The sequence below is a fragment of the Macaca fascicularis genome, chromosome 8 (genome assembly GCF_037993035.2).
Source record: "Macaca fascicularis isolate 582-1 chromosome 8, T2T-MFA8v1.1".
Classification (NCBI taxonomy): Eukaryota; Metazoa; Chordata; class Mammalia; order Primates; family Cercopithecidae; genus Macaca; species Macaca fascicularis.
In genome coordinates this window covers 77,291,818-77,317,758 of record NC_088382.1, presented here as the reverse complement: position 1 = coordinate 77,317,758, position 25,941 = coordinate 77,291,818, and the positions used below count along the sequence as shown (strand labels likewise).

General features: G+C 38.9%; 1 protein-coding gene across 7 annotated transcripts in view; it reads left to right on the top strand.

The window, feature by feature from the left end:
• ARFGEF1 (ARF guanine nucleotide exchange factor 1) overlaps positions 1-25,941 on the top strand; it is a 145,445-nt gene that overhangs the window by 10,939 nt on the left and 108,565 nt on the right. The window contains exon 3 of one of the 7 annotated variants that reach the window (XM_073998903.1): positions 18,141-18,396. The exons of the other annotated variants lie outside the window; for them this stretch is intronic. The gene's annotated coding sequence lies outside the window, so the exon portion shown is untranslated. The remainder of the gene's footprint in view (positions 1-18,140; positions 18,397-25,941) is intronic. 7 annotated transcript variants of the gene reach the window in all.

Sequence of the window (25,941 nt, the reverse complement as noted above, 5' to 3'; positions counted from 1 at the left end):
AAAACTATTTAATTTTTAAGGCATTCATAGGGGGAAAAAGAATAGCTAACATTTATTGAGTGTTTAGTGTATGCCAGGTTCTGTGCCAGTTGAATACTTCATTGACTTCATCTCAGTTAGTCCTCAGAATAACCCTATATGCTTAGGTTCTATTGTTACCTGCATTTTGCAAATGAAGAAAATGAGTTTGTGTTTGGCAGAGTTGGAATACGACCTTAGAGCCTACATAGTCATCTTGGGAGTTGTGTTGCGCTCTGCTTTTTGGCCTAATGTGGCAATCCTGTCCTGCACCCTTAATCACAGTACTATATGTTTGTAAGTAACAATACAAAAAGGAAAAGAAGGGCGACTGTGGAAAGAAAGGCACTGTCAAGAAGAGAAAAAGGGCCATACACTGAATAGACATAGAAATAACAGCAATACAGGAAAATATTGCTGTGTACATTTCAGTGAATCTCCAGGGTGAATGTTCATGTGTTCATCATGGGATCCTCAAATCTGTCGTGTACATTATAATTTTAATTCTCTTTTCTGCTTAAGAAGTCAGGCAAATTTGTGTGTATGTATCTTCTAAGATTTAATTTTAAAGTAAAGTGTCAGTAATTTAAGCTATTTGGAAATTTAATGTGCCCTGTAACACCTCCCAGGGATTCGGGATAGGCTAGCTTTTATTGTGCTTCTATGCCTAACCCTTTAAAACTACTCTCATTTGCTTTTTATATTAATATTTTGTAACATTTCAAATCATTTTAAGAATTGATATAAGAACAAAATCTTATTAAAATATCATTTTGTGAAATTACCAATAAGACTTTATCTGAAAATAAGTAGTTGTAAATCTCAGTGACTTCATCTGTAAGTATGTAAATATAATTACTGTGTAACTGTCATGATTTTCTGTTATCTAGTCAATATTTCATGTGCATTTTCTATATATCTATGTTGTCTTCCTACCTAGCATTTTAACAGTGTGTCATTTGTTTAAATATTTTTGAGTTTGGGGACATGTTACATTTAAGTTTTGCTACACAGATTTTTTTTTTTTTTTAACTAATCCCTTGCAGAATTTGGTTAGTGTTTGTTATATATGCAGAACTGTTTAAAATAAACTCTTAAGATTTTGATTGTTGGGTTAGAGTGTGGTCATTCATGACTGTTCCTTAAGGCAAGGTTGCCATACTTAATATACCTGTGTTAGGTGCAAATAAACAACAGAGCACTGAGGACAAGACAGAGAATTTGCTGTTGTTAGATTTATTGGTTTTGATCAGTGTTTTATCACTTCACCTTTCCTTTGCATTTTTTTTTTTTCTGTTCTAAGAGTGAAAAACAAAGACATAAAAATTCCTGTTTATAGTTAGGATATCTGTACTTTCATTTTCTATGAATTTGATATTTTTCATCCTTTTTTTCTTGAGGGTTATTAGGGTATATCTGTTTGAGCTACTGTAACAATACAGTAAACTGGGTGGCTCATGGACAACAGAAATTTATTTCTCACAGTTCTTTATTTCTCACTGTGAATTCAAAGATCACTGTGCTGACAGATTCCATATCTGGTGATAGCTGGTTCCTTATAGACAGTACCTTCTAGTTGTGTTGTCACAAAGTAGAAGAGTGAAATACACCTCTTATAAGGGCACTAATTCCATTCATGACTGCTCCACCCTTATGACCTAGTCACCTCCTGAAGGCCCCGCCTCTTAATTCCATCACACTGGGAATCAAGTTTCAACATGATTTTTTGGGAGGACACAAACATTCAGACCATAGCAGGGTATATAATATGAAGTATGTATTTTAAAAGTTCATTTTGTTTCCCTGAATTGATGGGTGTTTTAATAGCAGTTACTAAGTAATTTTAAAACATCACATCATATTCCATCAGTCATTTTCAATTTATATTCGTATAGTACTTAATGTGGTATCTGGTAAGATTGACTAGTCTTCATTGTTTCTTAATTTTTTAAAAATAATATTACTTCTTTTTCCAAATAACAAGGATTTTCTTTTAAGTTTTCTAATGCTCGTTCTTAACATCTTATTAACATGTTAATCAGATTTTCTTGCCTTCTATTCTTATACATCAGCTAAAGAGTGTTAATAGTCGGGAAGAAGTTGATTATTTTGTTTCATCCAATTTATTGGGTCCTTATGCTTCCATTCCCTAAGTTTTACTTCTTACCTGATAATTGAGAATGTGTTTGTTTAATGCAGTGTCAGAAAGCAACAATGTTTAATGCAGTGACAAGCAAAGCTTATGTGTAATTTCTAATGTGCTTTGTTTGATCTTTAGAAATGAGAATGGAACCATGTGCATCTTCTGCAAAGGTGAAGAGTAAAAATAAGGTGTAGGTTGTTTGATACCAGTTAATAGTAATTAAGATTTTATAATATACATCGGTGTCCAAAAAATGAGTTTTTACAATTATCAGAGAAAAATTTTTTATAGTAAGTAACAGCTCTGTGTCTATAGTTATCTTGCTAAAAGATACAAAGGGAGAAATAAAGTTATATTATTAGAATGTGTTTTTTTACTAACTGCAATGATGAATCTGTGTGTTTGAATAAATGAAGTGAAGGTATTTTATTCTTTTTGTTTCCACCCTCAATCCCCATTTTTTTTTTTTTTTTTTTGAGACGGAGTCTCGCTCTGTCGCCCAGGCTGGAGTGCAGTGGCCGGATCTCAGCTCACTGCAAGCTCCGCCTCCCGGGTTTACGCCATTCTCCTGCCTCAGCCTCCCGAGTAGCTGGGACTACAGGCGCCCGCCACCTCGCCCGGCTAGTTTTTTGTATTTTTTAGTAGAGACGGGGTTTCACCGTGTTAGCCAGGATGGTCTCGATCTCCTGACCTCGCGATCCGCCCGTCTCGGCCTCCCAAAGTGCTGGGATTACAGGCTTGAGCCACCGTGCCCGGCCTTCAATCCCCATTTTTATGGCTGTTATAGAAGATTCCTTGAGTGGTAAAGTAGAAGGAAAGGTACTTTTGTTTGTAATGTGTACACATTTTTTCCTTAAAAAGTCAATGAGTATGCCAACATATATTCTCTTAAACTTGTGTGTATGGCTACCTTCATTGAATTACTTTCCTTATGAAATAGTTAAATATTTCTCAATTCTTAATTTTCTTTTACATTTCAAAAAACACCCTTTAGTAGGTAATTAATATGCAAAATTATGGTTTCTCTAAGAAAATGTTAGGTTCTCAAAATTATCACTGTTATAGTTCTTTTTGTTTGATGGCTTTTTCTTGGTTTGAATGAAAAATGTCTTTAAGAAAGGTTTGCTAATCTTTTTCCGTTTTATCACTAAGTTAAAATCATATTTATTTTTACTAAGTAGTTTTCAGTTTTGTGTTATTAAATTGAATAGCCGTTGTTTTTTTTTAGCACTCCCCTAAATGGTTTCTGCCAATTCAGTCTCATTGAAACTTTCTATCCTTAACATTTGTAAAAATAATATAATCTTTCATTAATAGCAAATAAGAAGCTTTGTTTGGTTTTGCTGCTCATGCATGCCTAATGCTGTTCTGTGTAATTAAGATATATCTCACCAGTTGGTTTGACTAAAACTTCTTAATGTAAAGGTTTTATTGATTTAGTAAACTAATGTCCCTAAATATTTTGTCTAAGATAGTCACTATTAATAATGTGGTGTTTCAGAAAGTGTTTAAGAAAACAAAAAATTTTTTTTGAGTTTGGAAATTAAATATTCTTAAGAATATTTGCTTTTTTTCTAGCTCTTTCCTTTTTTTTATATATTCTTCTTATTTATTTATTTATTTAGACGGAATCTCGCTTTGTCGCCCAGGTTGGAGTGCCATGGTGCAACCTCGGCTCACTGCAAGCTCCGCCTCCTGGGTTCACGCCATTCTCCTGCCTCAGCCTCCCGAGTAGCTGGGACTACAGGCGCCTACCACCACGCCCGGCTAATTTTTTGTATTTTTAGTAGAGACAGGGTTTCACCGTGTTAACCAGGATGGTCTCGATCTCCTGACCTCGTGATCTGCCTGCCTCAGCCTCCCAAAGTGCTGGGATTACAGGCGTGAGCCACCGCGCCCAGCCTAAATTCTTATTTTTATCCTGAATTTTTTTTTTTTTTTTTTTTTAAATAAAGACGCCCAGGCTGGAGTGCAGTGGTGCCATTTCGACTCATGGCAACCTCTGCCTCTTGAGTTCACGTGATTCTCCTGTCTCAGACTCCCAGGTAGCTGGGATTACAGGCGCATGCCACCATGCCCGGCTAATTTTTGTATTTTTAGTGAAGATGGGGTTTCACCATGTTGGCCAGGCTGGTCTCGAGCTCCTGATCTCGTGATCTGCCTGCTGCGCCTGGCCCTGAATTTTTTATTTTAAAAATTACCACAGTATTTCCATTCCTTTTTTTGACCCATTTACGTTAATTTCCTACCTGATTCTCCTTTCTCCTTTTCAAACCCTCAGAATCTCTATTAGCATTGATCTATGAAAACATTATTGATTTATAAAGACATATTTTAACTCAATTCAAACAGTTTAAAAATAATCAGAGAGTAACCTGAAATACAAATATGCATTTAGTTTACAACCCTTGATGTATCCTCACAAATGACCACTACATTGCAGAAATGAGGGAAAATTCACTACATGGTAGAACAGTAGATAGGTGGTAGTTTATTGCTAGATCCCAGAAGGAATGAAAAGCTAAAAGGATGAGAAAGAAGAGCTAGATATGGAGGACAGGGAACATAAGCCATGTAACATATGGATAACTCATTTTCTGAAAGATAAAACAAAAACCAGAAATTGCTGGCAAAACAATAATCAAAGATATGCTGGAGAAAACTGCACTAAAAAATACTTGTGTGTGCAAACTGCTATATTCTAGGAAGAAAAATACTCAATGTGAAAAGACTTAGAAATCTCAGTCTAGCAATATTTTTTAATATTAGTGATAAAAAATTAATCTTGTAAATATCCAGGCAAAGAAAATAAGCTTCCAGAAGAATAGTTCAGTTTGTTAAGACTGTAAAGAATCAGTAGCATCCATGGCTATTCAAGGAAAAAAAAATTATAAGAGTTTCATCCTAGGTAAATGTAATAGGAATTTGCTGAAAATGTTAAAACAGCAACTCTGGGGCCGGGCGCGGTGGCTCAAGCCTGTAATCCCAGCACTTTGGGAGGCCGAGACGGGCGGATCACGAGGTCAGGAGATCGAGACCATCCTGGGTAACACAGTGAAACCCCGTCTCTACTAAAAATACAAAAACTTAGCCAGGCGAGGTGGCGGGCGCCTGTAGTCCCAGCTACTCGGGAGGCTGAGGCAGGAGAATGGCGTGAACCCGGGAGGCAGAGCTTGCAGTGAGCTGAGATCCGGCCACTGCACTCCAGCCTGGGTGACAGAGTGAGACTCCGTCTCAAAAAAAAAAAAAAAAAAAAAAAAAAAAAACACAGCAACTCTGCTAATAAACATAAGCATTCTCTTTTATATCTTTTTTTAAAAAAATGCCTTATCTCACCTCTCTATCATCTTTTTCCCTTGTTGCCTTCTTTATCTCCCTCATCTCTCCACCGCTTTCTCTCACCCCCTCTATTTCAAATTCTTCTAGAATATTGTTAGAAAACAATCAGAAATGTGTTACAAAGATGTATGTACAAGTGTATTCATCATTATGCTGTTTTTAATTACTAAAATATGAAAATAACTCAGGTAGTCAACAATATAGGATTGATTAAATGATGTTAATAAAGGGAATGTTACAGAGTACTGTGTAGTGATGTGCTTGAAATATACTTATTGATATGGGAAGATGAATGATTGGAAAAAGCAGATTATATAATACTTTTCTTAGAACAAATATGTGTAGGTATACGGAGAAAAAGTGTTGCAAATACAAGAAAATTCTGACATATGATCATACCAAGTAACGTGTCTTGTGGTAGAACTACAATAAAATATTTCATGGCATGGTTAGAAGAAGTGTGTCACTGGGCCAGGTGCATTGGCTTACGCCTGTAATCCCAGCACTTTGGGAGGCTGAGGTGGGTGGATCACCTGAAGTCAGGAGTTCGAGACCAACCTGGTCAACATGGTGAAGCCCCATCTCTAGTAAAAATACAAAAGATTAGCCAAGGGTGGTGGCAGGCACCAGTAATTCCAGCTACTTGGGAGGCTGAGGCAGGATAATAGCTTGAACCTGGGAGGTGAAAGTTGCAGTGAGCTGAGATCGCACCATTTGCACTCCAGCCTGGCAACAAGAGCGAAACTCTGTCTCAAAAAAAAAAAAAGAAGTATGTCATCCAGGAGTCTGTATGCTTCTTCCTCAAGCATGTGGTATTTAAATGTAGAGTAAGAGGAAAAAGAAAACATACACACAAGTGTAAGTAGTGGGCTTCTTATTGAAGTAGAAAAATAAAATCAAGGAAGAAGATTGCTGACATCAAATATAGATGATTGAATAATAGTTATATTTATTTACTAGCAAGGCAACCTCGTAGTGAACACAGGGATAATTTAAATGTTTTTGATATTGCTTAGAGTATGCCTAACTAGGGTATTATAAATTGATTGTACTTTGGGCTTGATTACCCATTAGCTTGTAATAATAGGAAGGAAATTGTTTTGTTCTTCAATTCCTTTCTCACTTTGATTTCTCAAAATGAGGAAAGAATAACTGGCCTCATATAGGCTTTTGACTAGGAAATATTTATACAGTAAATCCTGACAATGTCATTGATATAGGTTCTTGGAAACTGTGACTTTAAGTGAAATGACATACAGCAGGTCCTTTAATAATATTGGTTAAACATGTCATTATAAGGTTGATTAGAAAAAAATGATTTTGTTATACATCATTTTGCTTAAAGTCACAATTTCCAAGAACAACAAGGTTAAGTGAGGACTTACTGTAATTTATGTCTTTGGTAATCTAAGTATTATATAAGAAATAAAAAGTATTTTTGAGAGAACCTCATTGTTTGCTGTTATTTTCTAAAACACAAGTCTTAGCTTCATCTCAAACTAAGCTAAGAAAGATGTATAAGGTTTCGGAAGATCTCATTTTCATGTGTGTATCCTTTAAGGCCTTCTCAACACATCCAGAAAAGGTGTGGAAAGCTAATTTAAGAATACAGGTTGTTTTAATGTCTGTAGAAAGCCCAGTGTTAACCAGTATAGATTTACTCTTGCAGATACTTGGGATCCTTTCTAAAGATGGATACCAGGTTCTTTTCAATTATATGGAAACTGCCATTTATCAGTTAGTTATTTTCCTGTGTTTCATATTTGAGTCACAAAATAGTACTGTGAGTCATAGATGTTCTTTTTCTTATATTTCTTTTTTTATTTTTTGAGATGGAGTTTCACTCTGTCGACCAGGCTGGAGTACAGTGGCACGATCTCAGCTCACTTCACCCTCCACCTCCCAGGTTCAAGTGATACTCCCACCTCAGCCTCCTAAGTAGCTGGGACTACAGTTGTATGCCATCACGTCTGGCTAATTTTTGTATTTTTAGTAGAGAAGGGGTTTCACCATGTTGGCCAAGCTGGTCTTGAACTCCTGACCTCAAGTGATCTGCCTGCCTTGGCCTCCCAAAGTGCTGGGATTACAGGTGTGAGCCGCTGTGCCCAGCCTTTTTCTCGTATTTCATATTCATAAGTGCTTTCCTGAAATCAGCTAAAATTTGTGCTCATTCCATTATAACTTGATTAAAACTTTTTTAGTCCTGAGTAGATGCATTTCTATCTTCCTTCCCTACTTCGCCCATTGGGAAATTTCTCAAAAATCTTCCTTCATAATAATTCAATATTTGTTTATATTTATTATTAGTATTTATTTGCAGATAACCTTTGGGAATATTAGACATACTAGTTATTCATATGTTGATACTGTCCTTAGATTTTTGGAGAGTGCTTTCTTGCTTTCAACATCTAGCTGAGTTTTGTCCCGTTGAGAAAATGGGAAACTTGACTGAAATAATGGGAGAGAATGGATTAATTTTGGAACATGGGACATTACGGGACATGGTAGGACTGGGACAGGCCTGATAGAGGCTCCTTTATATAATATAAGGACAGCATGAGGTTGTAAGGACACAGAATAGGTGCAGACTGGTGAGATGAGGAAGTATTAAAAACAACCTTTGCTTTGCCCTTAGGAATAATGTGTATTATTTAAACGGTGTAAGCCCTCATTATAATTTGTTGATGATAGTTTAAGTATATGGGGTATGCCCATTAGCCATTTTCTGTTTAAAAAAAAAAAGTGGGTTTTTCGCCTGGGCATGGTGACTTACGCCTGAAATCCCAGCACTTTGGGAGGGATCACCTGAAGTCAGCAGTTCAAGACCAGCCTGACCAACATGGAGAAATCCTGTATCTACTAAAAATACAAAACTAGCCGGATGTGGTGGTGCATACCTATAATCCCAGCTACTCGGGAGGCTTGAGGCAGGAACCCGGGAGGCGGAGGTTGCAATGAGCTGAGATGGTGCCATTGTATTCTAGCCTGGGCAACAAGAGCGAAACTCGGTCTCAAAAAAAAAAGGTGGATTTTTTTTCTCTGTGGCTCTTTGGGTTAACCTAATGTTTTGTATATTAAATTATGTTACTATGAACTCCAATTTTACCACAAGATTAAAAGCTAATAAAAATACTTTTTAGTCTTCACTATTTTATTTAACAAACATTTATTGAACATCTTAAGTGTATCTAAAAATTGTATTAGGCACTAGGGAAACTAGGGAACACTCATACGTGGTTCCTACCTTCAACAGCTTATAATCTCTTGGGGGAAGACAGATTTGCAGTAAATAGATGTTAAAATGGATAAATAGGTGCTATGGTAGACATATATGAAATTGATGGAAACCCAAAGGAAGAATAATTGATAAGTTCTTTTCAGGAGGAGTATTGGGGTGGGGTCATGGATCAGGAACAGCTTCATAGAGGAATCACTCTAGACTTCAGGCTTGGAAGATCACTAGATGAGTTTGCCATAGAATTATAGGAGCATGCTGTGGCAGAATTAATTGCATGAGCATAGAGAGGTTTAAGGAAGCATGTCTGCACTTAGGAACTGCAGGGAGTTCAGTATGACTGTGGGAATATAGTTTGGCAGAGAAAGCAGGGGTGAGATCATTGAAGACCTCTTTTTGTTTTGTTTTGTTTTGTTTTCTTTGAGATAGAGTCTTGCTCTGTTGCCAGTCTAGAGTGCAGTGGCACGATCCCGGCTCACTGCGACCTCTGCCTCCCATGTTCAAGGGCCCCACCTTCTGTTACAGACAGTAGAATGCCAAGCAAAGGAGTGAAATTGATGTTGCATTTCAGAGAAATCACTCTACTCTGATTGGCATATTGAAAACTAGGTTTGTGGCTGGGCGCAGTGGCTCACGCCTATAATCCCAGCACTTTGGGAGGCCGAGGCTGGTGGATCACGAGGTCAGGAGATCGAGACCATCCTGGCTAACATGGTGAAACCCCGTCTCTAGTAAAAATACAAAAAAATCAGCCAGGCATAGTGGCAGGCACTTGTAGTCCCAGCTACTTGGGAGGCTGAGGCAGGAGAATGGCGTGAACCCGGGGAGTGGAGCTTGCGGAGAGCCGAGATTGCACCACTCCACTCCAGCCTGGGCGACAGAGCAAGACTCCGTCTCAAAAAAAAAAAAAAAAAAAAAAGTAGATTGCTGGGCTTCAGAACTGCAGGCAGTGAGACTGTTAATAAACTGTTGCCTTAGCACAGGTTTGAAGAAGCAAGGGTTTGAACCTGAGGCACTGAATATGGAAAGCTTAGATATCAGTAAATTAACAGGACTTCATAAATGTTTGGGTGTGAGGAATGAGAGAAAGGAAGGCATTTAGGATGATTCTGAGGTTTCTAATGACATGATTTTGAGAAGTTGGATCTGTTCACCAAAAATGGCAGTATGAGAAAATAAGCACATTCGACTTAAATGGGTTGATGAAAAAATGGATTTAATTATGGTTATATTGAGTTCGAATGCATGTGGGACACATGAGTAAAGATGTTTGGTTGATAGTAGTTTATAACATGACAAAAGCCTAGTGGAGAGATCTGAGTTGTAGATCAAGGTTTAGGTGTTACCAACATATGTTACCCAGTTAGGTCTTTTGGAGAAAAAGAGATGTATATTAAGTTATCTGGTAAATTTACACTGTCATTTATTGCTTTTTTGTTAGTGTTGTTGTCGAGATGGAGTGTTGCTCTGTCACCCAGACTGGAGTACTGTGGCGCGATGTCTGCTCACTGCAACCTCCACCTCCTGGGTTCAAGCAATTCTCCTGCCTCAGTCTCCCGAATAGCTGGGATTACAGGCGTCTGCCACCATGCCTGGCTAATCTTTGCATTTTTAGTGGAGATGGGGTTTCACCATGTTGGCCAGGCTGGTCTCAAACTCTTGACCTCAGGTTATCCACCCCCTCTCAAAGTGCTGGGATTACAGGCGTGAGTCACCATGCCTGGCATTTATTCCTTTCTTTAGAAAACATTTAAGTATATATTTGTTCCCAATTTTATTGTAAGCCTGATAAATGTAAAGATAAGATATAAAATATAGTCTTTGCTTTTAAGGAGGAGATTGAAGGAGATGAATACATAAAATAATTTCAATATGCTAAGGTAAGTAGTGATAGTAATAATTGGAGGAAGCTATGGGAATAGAGAAGCGTAATTATCTTAGCCTAGAAGTGCAGGAGAAGACTTTTTGGTGAAGATAGGCTTTTGTTTTTGTTTTTAAGAGACAGGGTCTCACTTTGTTGCCCGGGCTAGAGAGCAGCAGTGCAGTCATAACTCACAGCAGCCTCAAACTCCTGAGCTGAAGTGATTCTGCTACCTTAGCCTGCCTCCCTAGTAACTAGGACTATAGTCACATGCCACCATGCCTGGCTAATTTTTTCTTTAATGTTTTGTAGAGGTGGGGTCTCTCTATATTGCCCAGGCTGATCTTGAACTCCTGGCCTCAAACAACCATCCCCACTGGGCCTCCCAAAGTGTTGGGATTATAGGCATGAGCCACCACGCCTGGCTGATAACATCTATTTATTCTAGAAGGATGAATGGATTTTAGCCAGGAAAAGATGGGTGGGAAAAGTATTCTGGGGAAGAAGGAGCATCATTAGGTAGGCATGAATAGCCGAATAAACCCAAAGTGTGAGAGAGTTACCTAGAAGGTTGGCATTTTAAGAGACTTAAGTGTACAGCAGGAATGGTAGGAGATGAGGCTCATGGAAAGTGTTATAGGTAAGGATGGTTGGAAAACCACTGAAAGGGGTTTTAGTTGAGATTGACAGAACATATGACTGAGGCAGCCTTGAAAGGTACCTGTTGGACGTACTGGTGGTGGGATGGAATTCAGGCAGAGGACACCATTTGAGCAAAAGCCTAGAGGTGTGAAATGGCAGATCTTTACAGGGGATTTATAGTGTTCCTTTACAATTGGAGTGTGGAATGCAAGGAAGGGCATGCAGAGAGATGAGAGTGGTAGGCAGGAGCCAAATCATGGAGGCTTTTGTGTGCCATGCTGAAGAGCTTTATCTTGTCATGATCACTCTGGCACTATGTAGAAGACGGATTAGAGCCAGTAGGCCCGATGAGAGATGAAGCCCTGACCCAAAGTTAAAGTGGCAGAAAGGATGGAGAAATCAAAATTAAGGCATTAAAACAGAAGTTCTCATCCTTGGCTATCCAAATACACTAAGATCACCCATGGAGCTTCTTAAAAATACAACCAACTATATCACATTACTGGAGATCTTCCTTCACTAAGTTGGAGGATGGATGTAGGCAACCTATTTTGCTTTTTATTTTTGTTTTTTACATTAACATACAGTAAATTTGACTTTCTTTTTTACTGTACAGTTCCATGAATTTTAACACACGTGAAGATTTGTATAACCTCTATCACAGTTGGGATACAGAATAGTTTTAGCACTCCCAAAAACTCCCTCATGCTTATAGTCACACCATTTCTCACATGCCTAACCCCTGGCAACCACCGATCTGTTCTCTGTTGTCATTTTAAGAATGTCATAAATGTGGAATGATACAGTATGGAGGCTTTTGAGACTGGCTTTTTTCACTCAGCATGCATTTAAGATTTATCCAAGTTGTTGCATGTATTAGTAGTCTTGTTTCTTTTTTTGTTTGGTTTTTTTGAGACGGAGTCTCACTCTGTTGCCCAGGTGGAAGTGCAGTCGTGCAATCTGCTCATTACAACCTCCTCTTCCTGGGTTCAAGCGATTCTCTTGCCTCAGCCTCCCGTGTAGCTGGATTACAGGCGCCTGCCACCATGCTTGGCTAATTTTTTTATTTTTAGTAGAGACAGGGTTTCACCATGTTGGCCAGCCTGACCTGGCCTCAAACTCCTGACCTCAGGTAATCCACCTACCTCGGCCTCCCAAAGTGCTGGGATTACAGGCATGAGCCACCGTGCCCAACTGTCTGTTTCTTTTTTACTGCTGAGTGTATGGATGTCGTATAGTTTGTGTTACACTCATTGAAGGGCATTTGAGTTGTTTCCAGTTTTGGCAGTATGACTAGAGCTGCTATAAATAGTCATGGACAGATTTTTACATGAACTTAAGTTTTCATGTTTGTCTAGGGTACATACCCAGAAGTGGGATTGCTGGGTCATATGGTAAGTATATGTTTAACTTCATGAGAAACTTACAAACTGTTTTCTTAAAGTGGCTATGCTATTGTACATTTCTACCAGCAGTGTATTTGAGTTCTAGTTGCTCCATATCCTTACCAACTCTTGGGAGTGTCAGTATTTTTAAAATTTAACCATGTTAATAGGTGTGTAGCATTACATCATTGTGGTTTTCATTTGTATTTTCTTAATGGCTAATTGTGTTGAGCACCGGGTGTTTTTTTTGTTTTGTTTTGTTTTTGAGACAGCATTTTGCTCTTTCGCCCAGGCTGGAGCGCAGTGGTACGATCTCGGCTCACTGCAACCTCTGCCACCCCAGGTTCAAGCGATTCTCTTGTCTCAGCCTCCCAAGTAGCTGGGATTATAGGCGCCTGCCACCAGGCCCAGCTAATTTTTGTATTTTTAGTAGAGACGGGGTTTTGCTCTGTCGGCCAGGTTGGTCTTGAAATCCTGACTTCAGGTGATCCACCCGCCTGGGCCTCCCAAAGTGCTAGGATTACAGGTGTGAGCTATTGCGCCCAGTCTGAGCATCTTTTTTTATGTTTATTTGCCATGCGCATATCCTCTTTGGTGAATGTCTAAGTCTTTTGCCCATTAAAAAATTTGGTTGTATTTTTACTGTTGAGTTTTAAGAGTTTTTAAAGTATATATTCTAGATATAAGTCTTTGCCAGATAAACAATTTGCACATATTTTCTGTAGCTTACCTTTTATTCTCTTAACATTGTCTTTCACAGAGCAATCATTTTAATCTTGATAAATCTATTTTTTTCTTTTACGTCACATGCTTTTGGTATTGTATCTAAGAACTCTGCCTAATCCAAACTCACAGAGAGTTTCTCCTATGTTTTCCAAAAGTTTGATAGTTTTTTGTTTTACATTTAGATCTGTCATCTATTTAAGTTAATTTTTGTATAAGGTGGGAGTTTTAGGTCAAGACTTATTATTTTTGTTTTTTTTGCAAATGGGTGTCTAATTCCAACACTATTTGTTGAAAAGATTATCCTTTCTCCATTGAATTGCACTTGTACTTTTGTCAAAAATTAATCATCTATACTTCTGTGGGTCTGCATCTGGACTCTGTTCCATTGATCTGTGTTTCTCTCTTTAATACTACATTGTTTTGATTATTATAATTTTAAATTCTTATAATTAGAGATAGGGATTTCTCCCAAGTTATTTAGCCGGATCTCAGCTCACTGCAAGCTCCGCCTCCCGGGTTTACGCCATTCTCCTGCCTCAGCCTCCTGTGTAGCTGGGACTACAGGCGCCCGCCACCTCGCCCGGCTAGTTTTTTGTATTTTTTTAGTAGAGACGGGGTTTCACCGTGTTCGCCAGGATGGTCTCGATCTCCTGACCTCGTGATCCGCCCGTCTCGGCCTCCCAAAGTGCTGGGATTACAGGCTTGAGCCACTGCGCCCGGCCTGTCCTAGCCTTTCTTAGCAAATTTTAGAATCTGTTTATGTGCAGAAAATCCTGTTAGAATTTTGATTGGCAGTGGATTAAATCTGTAGATAATTTTGGGGAAATCTTTATTGTTTTTATACTTTCAGTCCATGAACATGATATATTTATTGTTTTTTAGTTCTTTGATTTTTTTTGTCAGCATTTCTTTCAGTATATATTTTATATGTGTTTTGTTAAGTTCATACTTAAGAATTTTATTTTGTGGGGAGCTATTGTGAATATTTTTGTTTTTTGTTCTGTTTTGAGACAGGGTCTCATTCTATTGCCCAGGCAGTGCCATGACCCCAGCTCACTGCAGCCATCACTTTCTGAGCTCAAGTAGTCTGTCCTCCTGCCTCGGCCTCCCAAGTAGCTGGGACTACATGCATGCACCACCCTGCCTAATTTTTAAATTTTTTTGTAGAGATGGAGGTCTCACTGTATTGCTCGAGCTGGTCTTGAATTCCTGGACTCAAGCCATCTTTTTGCCTCAGCTTCCCAAAGTGCAGGGATTACAGGTGTGAACCATTGCACCTGGCTGTAAATAGTATTTTTTTTAAAACTTTGGGTTTCCAGTTGTTCATTGCTAATATATAGAAATGTGATTGAGTTTTGCATGTTGCAGCCTTCCTAAATTCATTTATGAATTCTTAGAGTTTTTTTCTTCTTCAAGATCTCTTGGGATTTTTTACTTAACTAATCATGTAATCTGTGAATAAGAGCTATTGTATTTCTCTCTAACTTATATACCTTTATTTACTTATTTACACTGTCTGGGATGTTCAGTACAGAGTTAAGTAGAAATGATGAGAGGGTTTCCACACCCAACCAGCTCTTGGTTTTGTGTGGCTACTGTTTATCATTCTCCTCTATTGCTGGGTTACTGAGAGTTATTAAAATCATGAGTGGATGCTGAGTTTTGTCAAATTATTTTTCTCTATCAATTGAAATGATCATGTGATTTTTTTCTTCTTTAGCCTATTCTATGGTAGATTACATGGGTTGACTTTTTTTTTTTTTTTTAAACGGAGTCTTGCTCTGTCACCCAGGCTGGAGTGCAGTGGCACAATCTCAGTTCACTGCAAGCTCCACCTCCTGGGTTCAAGCAATTCTTGTGCCTCTGCCTCCCGAGTAACTGGGACCACAGTCAAGTGCCACCATGCCTGGCTAATTTTTATATTTTTAATAGTTTCACCATGTTGGACTGGTCTCAAACTCCTGACCTCAGGTGATGTGCCTGCCTCGGCCTCCCAAAGTGCTGGGATTACAGGTGTAAGCCACCACTCCCGACCTTTTTTTTTTTTTTGGATATTAGTTTTGTGTCTTTAGAATAAACCTCAGTGGGTCATGGTATTTAATTCTTTTTATAGCATGCTGGATTCTAGTTAGTATTTGATTGATGATTTTGGCATCTATATTCATGAGTGATATTTGTCTGCATTTTTCTGTACTGCCTTTGTTCAGTGCAATTCTGATGCTAACTACATCATAATTTGGTTCTGGAGTTGAGTCATATTTCACAGGTTAAAGGCATAGTCCTTGGCAAAACTGTTTTCACTTCAGATACCAGCTATATGCTTGAGAGTTTCCAGACCACCTGCAGTTCTGACCAACTGGCTACAAATTCAGGGGTTTCTGTTAGCTCCTCGCGTTAAGTAGAGCAATTCACAGAACTCAGGAAAGTGCTGTTTCAGGATTGTGGTTTTGTTATAAAGGACACAAATTAGGATAATTCAAAAGGAGAGAACTATAGGATGAGTTTGGAAGGGCCCCAGACACAAAGCTTTTGTGTCCTCAGAATGCTTTACCCTCCCAGCTCATCGATGTGTATCACTAACCAGGAAAGCTCACCCAAGCTTTGGGTGTCCAGAGTTTTTGTTGGGGTGGCATTACACAGGAATTATTGAGTGAGTCATTGGTCACATGATTGAATCTGAACTGCAGCCCCCTCCCGGAGCTCTTTGGAGATGGGGCTGAGATCATGTGGTTCAAAGCCCAAACTTTACTCATATAGTTGGTCTTTCACTAATCCCTATCCTGAAACTGTCAGAGGGGTTTACCATGAATAATAAAGATGCTCCTATTAGGAAGTTTCAGAGGATTAGAGGCTCCCTCCCTGAACCAAGGACAAAGACCAACAAGATTCTTAATGATACAACAGTCCAGGCTGGGAATGGTTGTTCGTGCCTGTAATCCCAGAACTTTGGGAGGTCGAGGAGGGCAGATCACTTGAACCCAGGAGCTCAGGACCAGCCTGAGCAACATGGCAAAACCCTGTCTCTACAAAAAATATAAAAATTAGCTGGGTATGGTGACGCATACCTGTGTCCTAGATATTCGGGAGGCTGAGGTGGGAGGATCATGGAGCCTGGGGAGGTTTAGGCTGCAGTGAGCTGTGATTGCACTGCTGCACTCCAGCCTGGGCAACCGAGTGAGACCCTGTCTCAGGAAAAAACCAAAAAGAATTATACAACAGTCCAGTTTTGTTATCAAGATAATATTGGCCTCGGGAAAGCAACTGAGATGTGTTTTATCCCTTAATATTTTCTAGAGGAGATTGTACAGAATTGATATAAATTCTTTTATAAACATGGTAGAATTCTCAGGTGAAACCATCTGGTCCAAGATATTTCACTTTTGGTAGTTTTTAAACTATGAATTCAATGTCTTTAATAGTTACAGGACTATTCAAATGATCTATTTCGTATTGGAAGAATTGTGGTAGCTTGTGATTCTTGAGGAATTGGTCTATTCATCTCAATTCTCAGATTTATGTATGTAGAATTGTTTGTACCTAGTCCCTCTTAATGTCTGCAGTGTTTGTAGTGATACCCTGCTTTATTTTTTCCTTCCTCTTGCTGGAGTTTCAATTTTATTGATCTTATCAATCAGCTTTTTAAATAGATTTTTCCTATGTTTCTATTTTCAGTTTTGTTGATTTCTGCTCTTGTATTTATTATTTTTCCTTTTTTTCTGCTTGCTTTGGGTTTATTCTGTGCTTCTTTTCCTAGTTTCTTAAGGTGGGAGCTTAGATTTGTGACTTTTTTCTAATGAAGTATTAAGTGCTGTAAGTCTCCCTTTAAGGATGCTTTAGCTGTATCCCATAAAATGTTATATTTTTATTTTTATTGAGTTCCATGTGTTTTTTAAAAATTTCCCTTAAGACTTCCTCCTGACCCATGGATTATTTAGAAGTGTGTTGTTTAATTTCCAAGTGTTTGGAAATACTAGTTTTTCTCCATGATTCCTATTTTTATTTCATTTTGGTAGAGAACACATTCTGGGCTGCTCTGCGTATGGAGTAGCCATTCTTGTATTCCTTTACTTTCTTAATAAACTTGCTTTCACTTTACTCAGAAAAAGAAGAACACACTCTGTATGATCTCAGTACTTTTAACTTTGTTGAGATTTGTTTTATGGCCCAGAATATGGACTGTCGTGGTGAATGTTCCATGGACATTTAAAAATAATGTGTGTCTGTCTGTTATTCAGTGGAGTATTCTATAAATTTATACCCTGCCGACTGATGGTGTTGTTCAGTTCTGTATCCTTAGTGATTTTTTTTGTCTAGTAGTTGTATTGTTGTAAGAGGGATGTTTAATTCTTCAGCTATAATAGCAGATTTGTCTGTTTGTCCTTTCAGTTCTATCCATTTCAATTTCATGTTATTTTGAAGCTCTTTGTTATATACACATTTAGGATTACTATGTATTCTTGATGTATTTGACCCTTGTATCATTGTGTAATATCCTTTGTTCTGGTCACTTTTTGTTTTCAGTTCTACTTTATCTGATATTAATATAGCCATGCCTGCTTTCTTTTGATATCTTTTTCCATCTGTTTACTTCCATCCTACTATATTACACAGGTGTGTGGGTATGTGTGTTTTCTTTCTTAAGAGATGGTCTTGCTCTGTTGCCTAGGTTGGAGTGCAGTGGTGTGATCATAGCTTGCTCAAGCAGTCCTCCTGTCTCAGCCTCCTGAGTAGCTGACACTACAGGCACATGCCACCATGCCCACCTAGCTAATTTTTAAAATTTTTTTATAGAGTTGGGGTCCTGCTATGTTTCCCCGACTGCTTTTGAACTCCTGGGCTCAAAGATTTTGGGATCATGGAGGACAGGAGCCAGGACTAGATTGCAGCTCCGGACAGAGCAGCATGCGGAGGCTTGCATTGTGAGTTTTAGCTCCAGATCGACTGCAAGAACAAACCAGCAATCCTGAGAGGACCCACAGACCCTCTGAAGGAAGTGGACTGCTTCTGCAGGACCTGGGAGATCCCCCCGCCCTCCCTGCCAAATACTGTGAGTGCCCCAACTGCAGAAGTGGGAAAGGGAGACCCTCCTCTCCTGAACACACACCCCCACTGGAGATGCTGAAGGTCTGTTTGCGGGAGAAGTTTCTGACTTTACCTGGAGCTGAGTCAAGTTAGTTGAGCCAAGCGAAATACAGGGGTAGAGGAAGCAGCAGAAAGGCCCTGAGAGCTTGCTAGGTCCCCAAGCCGCCCATTCCTGTCTGGCACCACAGAGATCCATCGAGGTTGGCCAGAGGAGCAGGGGGTAAAACTCCACTGGGAGAAGGAATTCTCTAGCTGAATTTTGTAACAATTTGAATGAGAAGCCTCCTGGTCAGAACTCAGGGGAGGGTTTTAATCCATCTGTGCTTGTAGACTTCATAGTCAGGGGAAGAACTAAAGCCCTTTTCTTTCGCAGCTGGGAGGCAGAAAGCCTTAGGCAAGTTTTTAAGCTCCTTTTGCCCTCCACCTGGAAACAGACTTGGGGCTGTTGCAGGGGAGCAAGGTGGGAGTGAGACTGACCCTTCGGTTTTTCTGGGAACTGGGTGAGACTTGTGACTGCCAGCTTTCCCCCACTTGGCTGATAACCTGGATGACTCAGCAGAGGCAGCCATAATCTCCTAGACACACAACTCCATTGACCTGGGAATTTCACTCCCATCCCCCACAGCAGCCATAGCAAGACCCACCCAAGAAGAGTCTGAGCTCAGACCTGCCTAGCCCCTCCTCCACCTGATGGTCCTTCCCTACCCACCCTGATAGTGTAAGATAAAGGGTGAGGTGTATAATCTTGGGAGTTCTAGGGCCCTGCCCACTGCAGGTCCCTCTCCACACTAGTACAGCTGATACTTTCTGGAAGGCGCCACTCCTGGCAGGAGGCCAACCAGCACAAAAATAGAGCATTAAACCATCAAAGCTAAGAATCCTCACAGAGTCCATTGCACCCTCCACCACCTCCGCCGGAACTGGCACTGGTATCCATGGCTAATCACAGGACTCTGTTCAGACAAGCCCCAGTACCAAGCTTGGAACTGGGTAGACTCTCTGGTTGCCTAGACCCAGAAGAGAGACAACAATCACTGCAGTTCGGCTCACAGGAAGCCACATCCATAGGACAAGGGGGAGAGTACTGCATCAAGGGAACACCCTGTGGGACAGAAAAATCTGAACAACAGCCTTCAGCCCTAGACCTCCCTCTGACCGAGCCTACCCAAATGAGACGGAACCAGAAAACCAACCCTGGTAATATGACAAAACTAGGCCTGTCAGCATCCTACAAAAATCATACTAGTTTACCAATAGTGGATCCAAACCAAGAAGAAATCCCTGATTTACCTGAAAAAGAATTGAGGAGGTTAATTCTTAAGCTAATCAGGGAAGGACCAGACAAAGGCAAAGCCCAATGCAAGGAAATTCAAAAAATGAACTCCTGAGCTCAAGTGATCTTCCTGGCTCAGCCTCCCAAGTAGCTGGGATTCTAGGTGCACAGTACCACACCCAGCTAAATGTCTTCTAATTGTTGTGCTTGGACCTTTTATATTTAATGTAAATTTATATACAAGGGCATAAGTCTGCTATTTTACTTTTGCTTTCTGTTGTTCCCTCTGTTTTTGGTTGTCCATTTTCCTGCCTTTATGTGGACTTCTTGAAAAATTTTTAGAATTCCATTTGATTGTTCTGTTGGAGTTTATATTTGGTTTTTGGTGGTTGTACTAGACATTACATTATTCATACATGGCTTTTCACAGTATACTGATGTCAGCATTTTACCTGTTTGAGTAACCTGTAGAAAAACCTTAGCTCCATTTAGGTCCTTTTATCTTCCCTTTCTATAGTATTGTGTTAAATAGTTCCTCTACATACATTAGGAACCACATAAGACAGTGTTTTATTTTTTGTGTTAAATGTGTAACATAATTTTTAAAACTCAAGAGAATAGTGTTGAACGTTTCCGTATTTTTACACTTCCCATTCTTCACGGTGTTTCAAAACTTATGATTTCCTTCGTGTTGGAAGAACTTCAGTTATTCTTTTAGGATAGATCTTGTGGTGACAGGTTTTTTTTTTTTTTTTTTTTTGGTTATCCTTCATCTGAGAAGATCTTGATTTTACTAAACTATTCCTTTAGGATTTTTCACAGATTATCTGTATAACTCTGGGTGACAGATCTTTTCTTTCAGCTCTTGGAAATGTTGTGCCACATCCCCCATTGGCTTCCATAGTGTTCAATAAGAAATCCACTGTCACTCTAATCATTTTTCTTCTGTCGATATTATGTCATTTCTTTCTACCTGCTTTCAAGATTGTTTTGTCTTTAGTTTTCTGGGGTTGGATTCTGATGTGTCTTGACTTGGATTTCTATCCTGTTTGGGTTTGCTCAGCTGAATCTATAGGTTTGTGTATAATACCAAAGTATTTTGTATTAGTGATTACAACCCAGCATTGGATCATGAAGTCAATTTTGTGGCCTATGGCTGGTGTTATGATTGGTTTTTAATAGAATAGAAAATGAAAATATATCCCAGAATAACAAGGATAATAATTAAATTTTTATTTCCATAACATATGTGTAGGTGTTTTCTGGGATCCAGGATAGTGGTGTGCAGTCAGAAACGTTGGAAAACTATTGATTAAGACCATTCACAAGATTTTGTTTTGTTTGAAAAAAGAGGCTAGTTAACACCCCCCTTATCTGAGACTCTGATGCTGATGAGTAAAAAGTATTTTTTTCTCCATATCACCTGGGCTTCATAGTTTGTTTCTTCTAACCAGTTAAATTGTTTAAAAACTTATGAATCTAAGTAGAGGTTACACTTTGTATAAACTCAAAACAGATGGCTTTAGGAACAGTGTCACTCTCTGTCCCTGATGTTATATGTAATAATCATAAGTAGGGAAGGTATGCGAAGGAAAAGCAAAGAAAATAGCAAAGAACAAGATGTTATTTTTTTCTTTCTCTTTTAGTTCTCCAGAATATGGTAGCGTTTATTAAATGTCTGCTTACTATGTAACTCACACTGTGCTAGATGCTAGGAATGCAAAGAAGAATGAAAAATGTCCCTGTTGTATGTAACAGATCACTAAAGCTTATTCTTCTGGTGTAGCTGAAATTTTGTATGCTTTAATCACTATCTCTCTTTTCCCCATTTATGTACCTCCTCTAACCTCTGGTAACCCTCATTCTACTCTCTACTTCTATCAGTTTGACTTTTTTAGATTCCATATACAAGTAAAATCATGTGTCTTTCTCTGCCTTTTTTCACTTAGCGTAATATCTTCCATTAATATCTTCCATTTTTTCACTTAGTGTAATATCTTGCCTATGTTGTCGCAAATGACAGGATTTCCTTCTTTTTAAGGTGGAATGGTATTCCATTTTGTATATTTTATAAGATTCTCTTTATCCATTCATCTGATGATGGACACCTAGGTTGCCTCCATATCTTAGCTACTGTGACTGTAATAAGTAATAATGCATTATATATTTCAAAATTACTAAAAGTAGATTTTAAATGTTTTTACAATAAAAAATAAAGTATGTGACTTGGATTTGTTAATTAGCTTGATTTGGTCATTCCATATTGTAAAAACATATCAAAACACCTAATTGTACCCCATAAATATATAATATGTACAATTAATATGTGTCCATTAAAATAATAAAATTAAATTTAAAAATAAAAAGTTCCTTGCATTCAGGTAGCTCAGAATCAAAGGTAAGCAAATAATCTCAGTGCTTTATAAATAAGTGCCTTATAAAAATAGGTCCTTGGTTCTATGGGAGCACATAAGCAGGGATGATGAGTGAGAATGGCAAATGGGCAAAAGGCTGAGGCTGTGGAATATTTCACTTAAGAGGTGAAGTTCAGCCTCCATCTTGAGGGGAGGAGTCAGGGATTGCCAGGCATATTACAAAGGAATTGATTTAGGGAACAAAGCCCTAGCTGCATTTTATTAAGCTCTGTATCTGCTAACCATGTGGTTTCCTTATCTGAATTTTCACAACACATTAAAAGAACTTTCCATGATCCTGGCAATCCTTTTGTACCTCTAGGTAGCTGTCTCTCCCATTTGCCAAGAAGTTATTTCAAACCCCATTCTCTCTAAGCCTCTTTAACTTTTCCTATTCCAGGTATCTATCTTTGTATAATAAACCACCCAAGACTTAGTAGTGTAATGCAGTGATCATTTTATTATGCTTACAGGTTCTGTGTGTCAGGAATTCAGATGGGGTATGCTGCTGCTCCACAGTGTCTGGGGCCTCAGCTGGGCAAACTGAAATGACTGAGGGAGATGTGAATGGCCAGGAATTGGAATCCTCTGGAGCCATCTTTACTTACATGTCTGGTGCCTGGATGGTGATGACTTTGAAAGCTGGGCTCAGCTGGAACTGGTGATGGAACTATTTTTATGTAGCCTCCATGTGGCTTGGGCTTCTCACAGTAGGGCTACTGGGCTCCAAGAGGGGATGCCTGGAAAGCCAGTAATTCTGTTATAAGAGAATCAGGCAGGAGCTGCTTGGCCTTTCTGACCTAACCTCAGCTGTTGTTAACTGTCACTTCCACTGCATTCTGTTGGCTATAAATGAATCTCTAAGGCCAGCCCAGATTTAAGGGGAGGGGAATTAGACTATCTCCTGGTGGCAAGGTCACTCTGTAGAAGAACATGTGGGATGGCAGACACCATAGTGGTCTTTTTGGGAAATATAGTCGGCCACACTCTCCCAGTTTTCAAATTCATAAATCTTGATTCTTGCTGAATATTGCCACTTAAATATCCCACAGTTACTTAAAATAAAACATGACCATTAACTCTTCTTCACTCCTACTCCTCCAACTCTACCCCTGCACATTGAGAAAATGGCATTGTGGCTAAGTACCTCTGTTATCCAGTTATGCAAGCCAGAACCCCTTTTCTTCCTAATACATCCTTGCCCTACTAGGTTAATGAGATTGTTCCATTCTTCTTCCTTGTCCATGGAATTTACATTTACTAATAATTTCTTAGAATAGTGCTTGCACACATAAAGTTTGAGTCAGATCACAGAAATACTGAAGTTAACTTTTGTAGTCACATTCCTTTCTTCAGACTTGGCTCAAAGCTACTTGTGATTAATTGGTGGCTGGTTTGATTCTCTTTCTAGAGAATTTTCCTTTGTGAGTTTATTCATTTAAAAGAAAGAGGCAAACAGGAAAGAAACACAAAAAGATGAATTCCATAAATATTTTTGAATACTAGCAGCATTATGGTAATTGATATATAGACTCCCACAGTTACTGCTTTGAAGGAGACAATGCTTTGGATGTGTAGGTTCTAATGTGTTTATTAAAAACTATCCATTTGTGGCTGGGCGCGGTGGCGCACGCCTGTAGTCCCAGCACTTTGGGAGGCCAGGGCGGGTGGATCACCTGTGGTCAGGAGTTTGAGACCAGCCTGGCCAACATGGTGAAACTTCGACTCTACTAAAAATACAAAAATTAGCTGGGCATGGTGGCGGGCACCCCGTAATCCCAGCTACTCAGGAGGCTGAGACAGGAGAATTGCTTGAACCCGGGAAGAGGAGGTTGCAGCGTCCTGAGATTGCACCACTGCACTTTAGCCTGGGCAACAGAGTGAGACTCCGTCTTAAAAAAAGGAAAACAAAACAGACAAACAAAACTATCCATTTGCCTTTGAGAGCTTTCCTTAAATTATCACTTTAGTTTGCATTGAGTAGCTGCTGTCACTTTGTAAATTACACTATATATAAGACAAAATTGATGTAATGAGAGGTAAATACAAATAATTCATAGTGTGTAGATAATAAAATTTGTTGAATCCATATAAATTTTATTTTGGGGGTTGTATTTGTACTGTCAAAGTGGAAAAAAGAGCAGCTAAACAAGTTGATAGTAAAAATAATACTATGAGGGGAGATGTTTAATATACTTAGGAGATTAGGTATAACTTGTACATACTCAGTTTAAAAAAAAAAAAGTCTTTCCTGTTCGTTAAACAAGTCCTGCGCCTTATAAACAGTGTTGACTTGGCTAGAAAATATTACATAGAAATTCCATAAATAAGCAATTCTTAAGTTTTAAATTGTATGCCATTCTTAGTAGCATGATGAAATCTTGCCCTGTCCTACCCAGGATGTGAATCTTTGTCCAGTGTCTCCATGTTTTATAAGCTACCTTCCCGTTTAGTCACTTAGTAACCATCTCAGTTATCACAACTGACTGTTGCATTAGGGCATGCTTGTGTTCAGGTCACCCTTATTTTACTTAATAGCCCCAAAGCACAAGAGTGGTGATACTGGCAGTTCAGATATGCCAAAGAGAAGCTTGTGAAGTGCTTTCTTTAAGTGAAAAGGTGAAAGTTCTCAACTTAAGAAAAAAAAAATCATATGCTGAGGTTACTAAGATCTGTGGTAAGAAAGAATCTTCTGTCTGAAATTATGAAGAAGGAAAAAGAATTCTTGCTAGTTTTGCTGTCGAACTTCAAACTGAAAATTATGGCCATAGTATGTGATAAGTGCTTAGTTAAGATGAAAAAGGCATTAAATTTGTCGTGAAAGACGTGAACAGAAACATGTTCTAGTTGACAGAAATCAAGTTTGATTTAATCTGAGGTTTCAGGCATCCACTGAGGTCTTGGAATATATCCCCTGCAGATGACGGGGGAATGTAATGTGTTTGCCATGATAATTGTAGAATGATATTTTTCAGTTCTTTTGTGCCAGTTATTAGAAGTTTGCTTAAATATAGCACAATGTAGTGGGTAATACGCTAGTTTAAGACTAGAGAAACAAGGCCACGCGCGGTGGCTCATGACTGTAATCCCAGCACTTTGAGAGTCCGAGGCCAGCTGATCACCTAAGGTCAGGAGTTCAAGACCAGCCTGACCAACATGGAGAAACCCTGTCTCTACTAAAAATACAGAATTAACTGGGTGTGGTGGCGCATGCCTGTAATCCCAGCTACTCGGGAGGCTGAGGCCGGAGGATCGCTTGAACCCGAGCAACAAGAGCGAAGCTCCATCTCACAAAAACAAACAAACAAATCGACTAGAGAAACAAGTTTCTGGATCACTGCCTATCAGCTATCTGACCTTAGAACTGGCCATTTTTTATTCTGATCCTTAGTTTCCCTATCAAGTTGATTGCAGACGTTTATCTGTAAAAACTATTCTTCCACTCATGGACTGCACAAAAACATACGGTAGGCTTTTGTTCACCCATGTTTTAGAATATAAGGAACCTTTATAATCTAGTAGTTAGTGAAATTAGAGTTGTTTCTCATGCTTACAGTTATTTAGAGATATTTGGTATCAAAACACAGTGCTCTTTAAAATGTTTCACTTCCTCTGATATTCCTAGTGTATAATTTACTTAACTAGAATACCCTATTCTGGAATTATTTTATAAATGGGAATTCACCTTATACAAAAACTGCCAGCTCCTTTTCCCCTGCCTTGCCTTTTTCCTACCTTACTGGTTTGTAGTAGTATCTCAGCCTCTTAAATAATGATAATTTTAAAAAATGAAAAGTACTTAAATTATTTTATGACGGTTTAG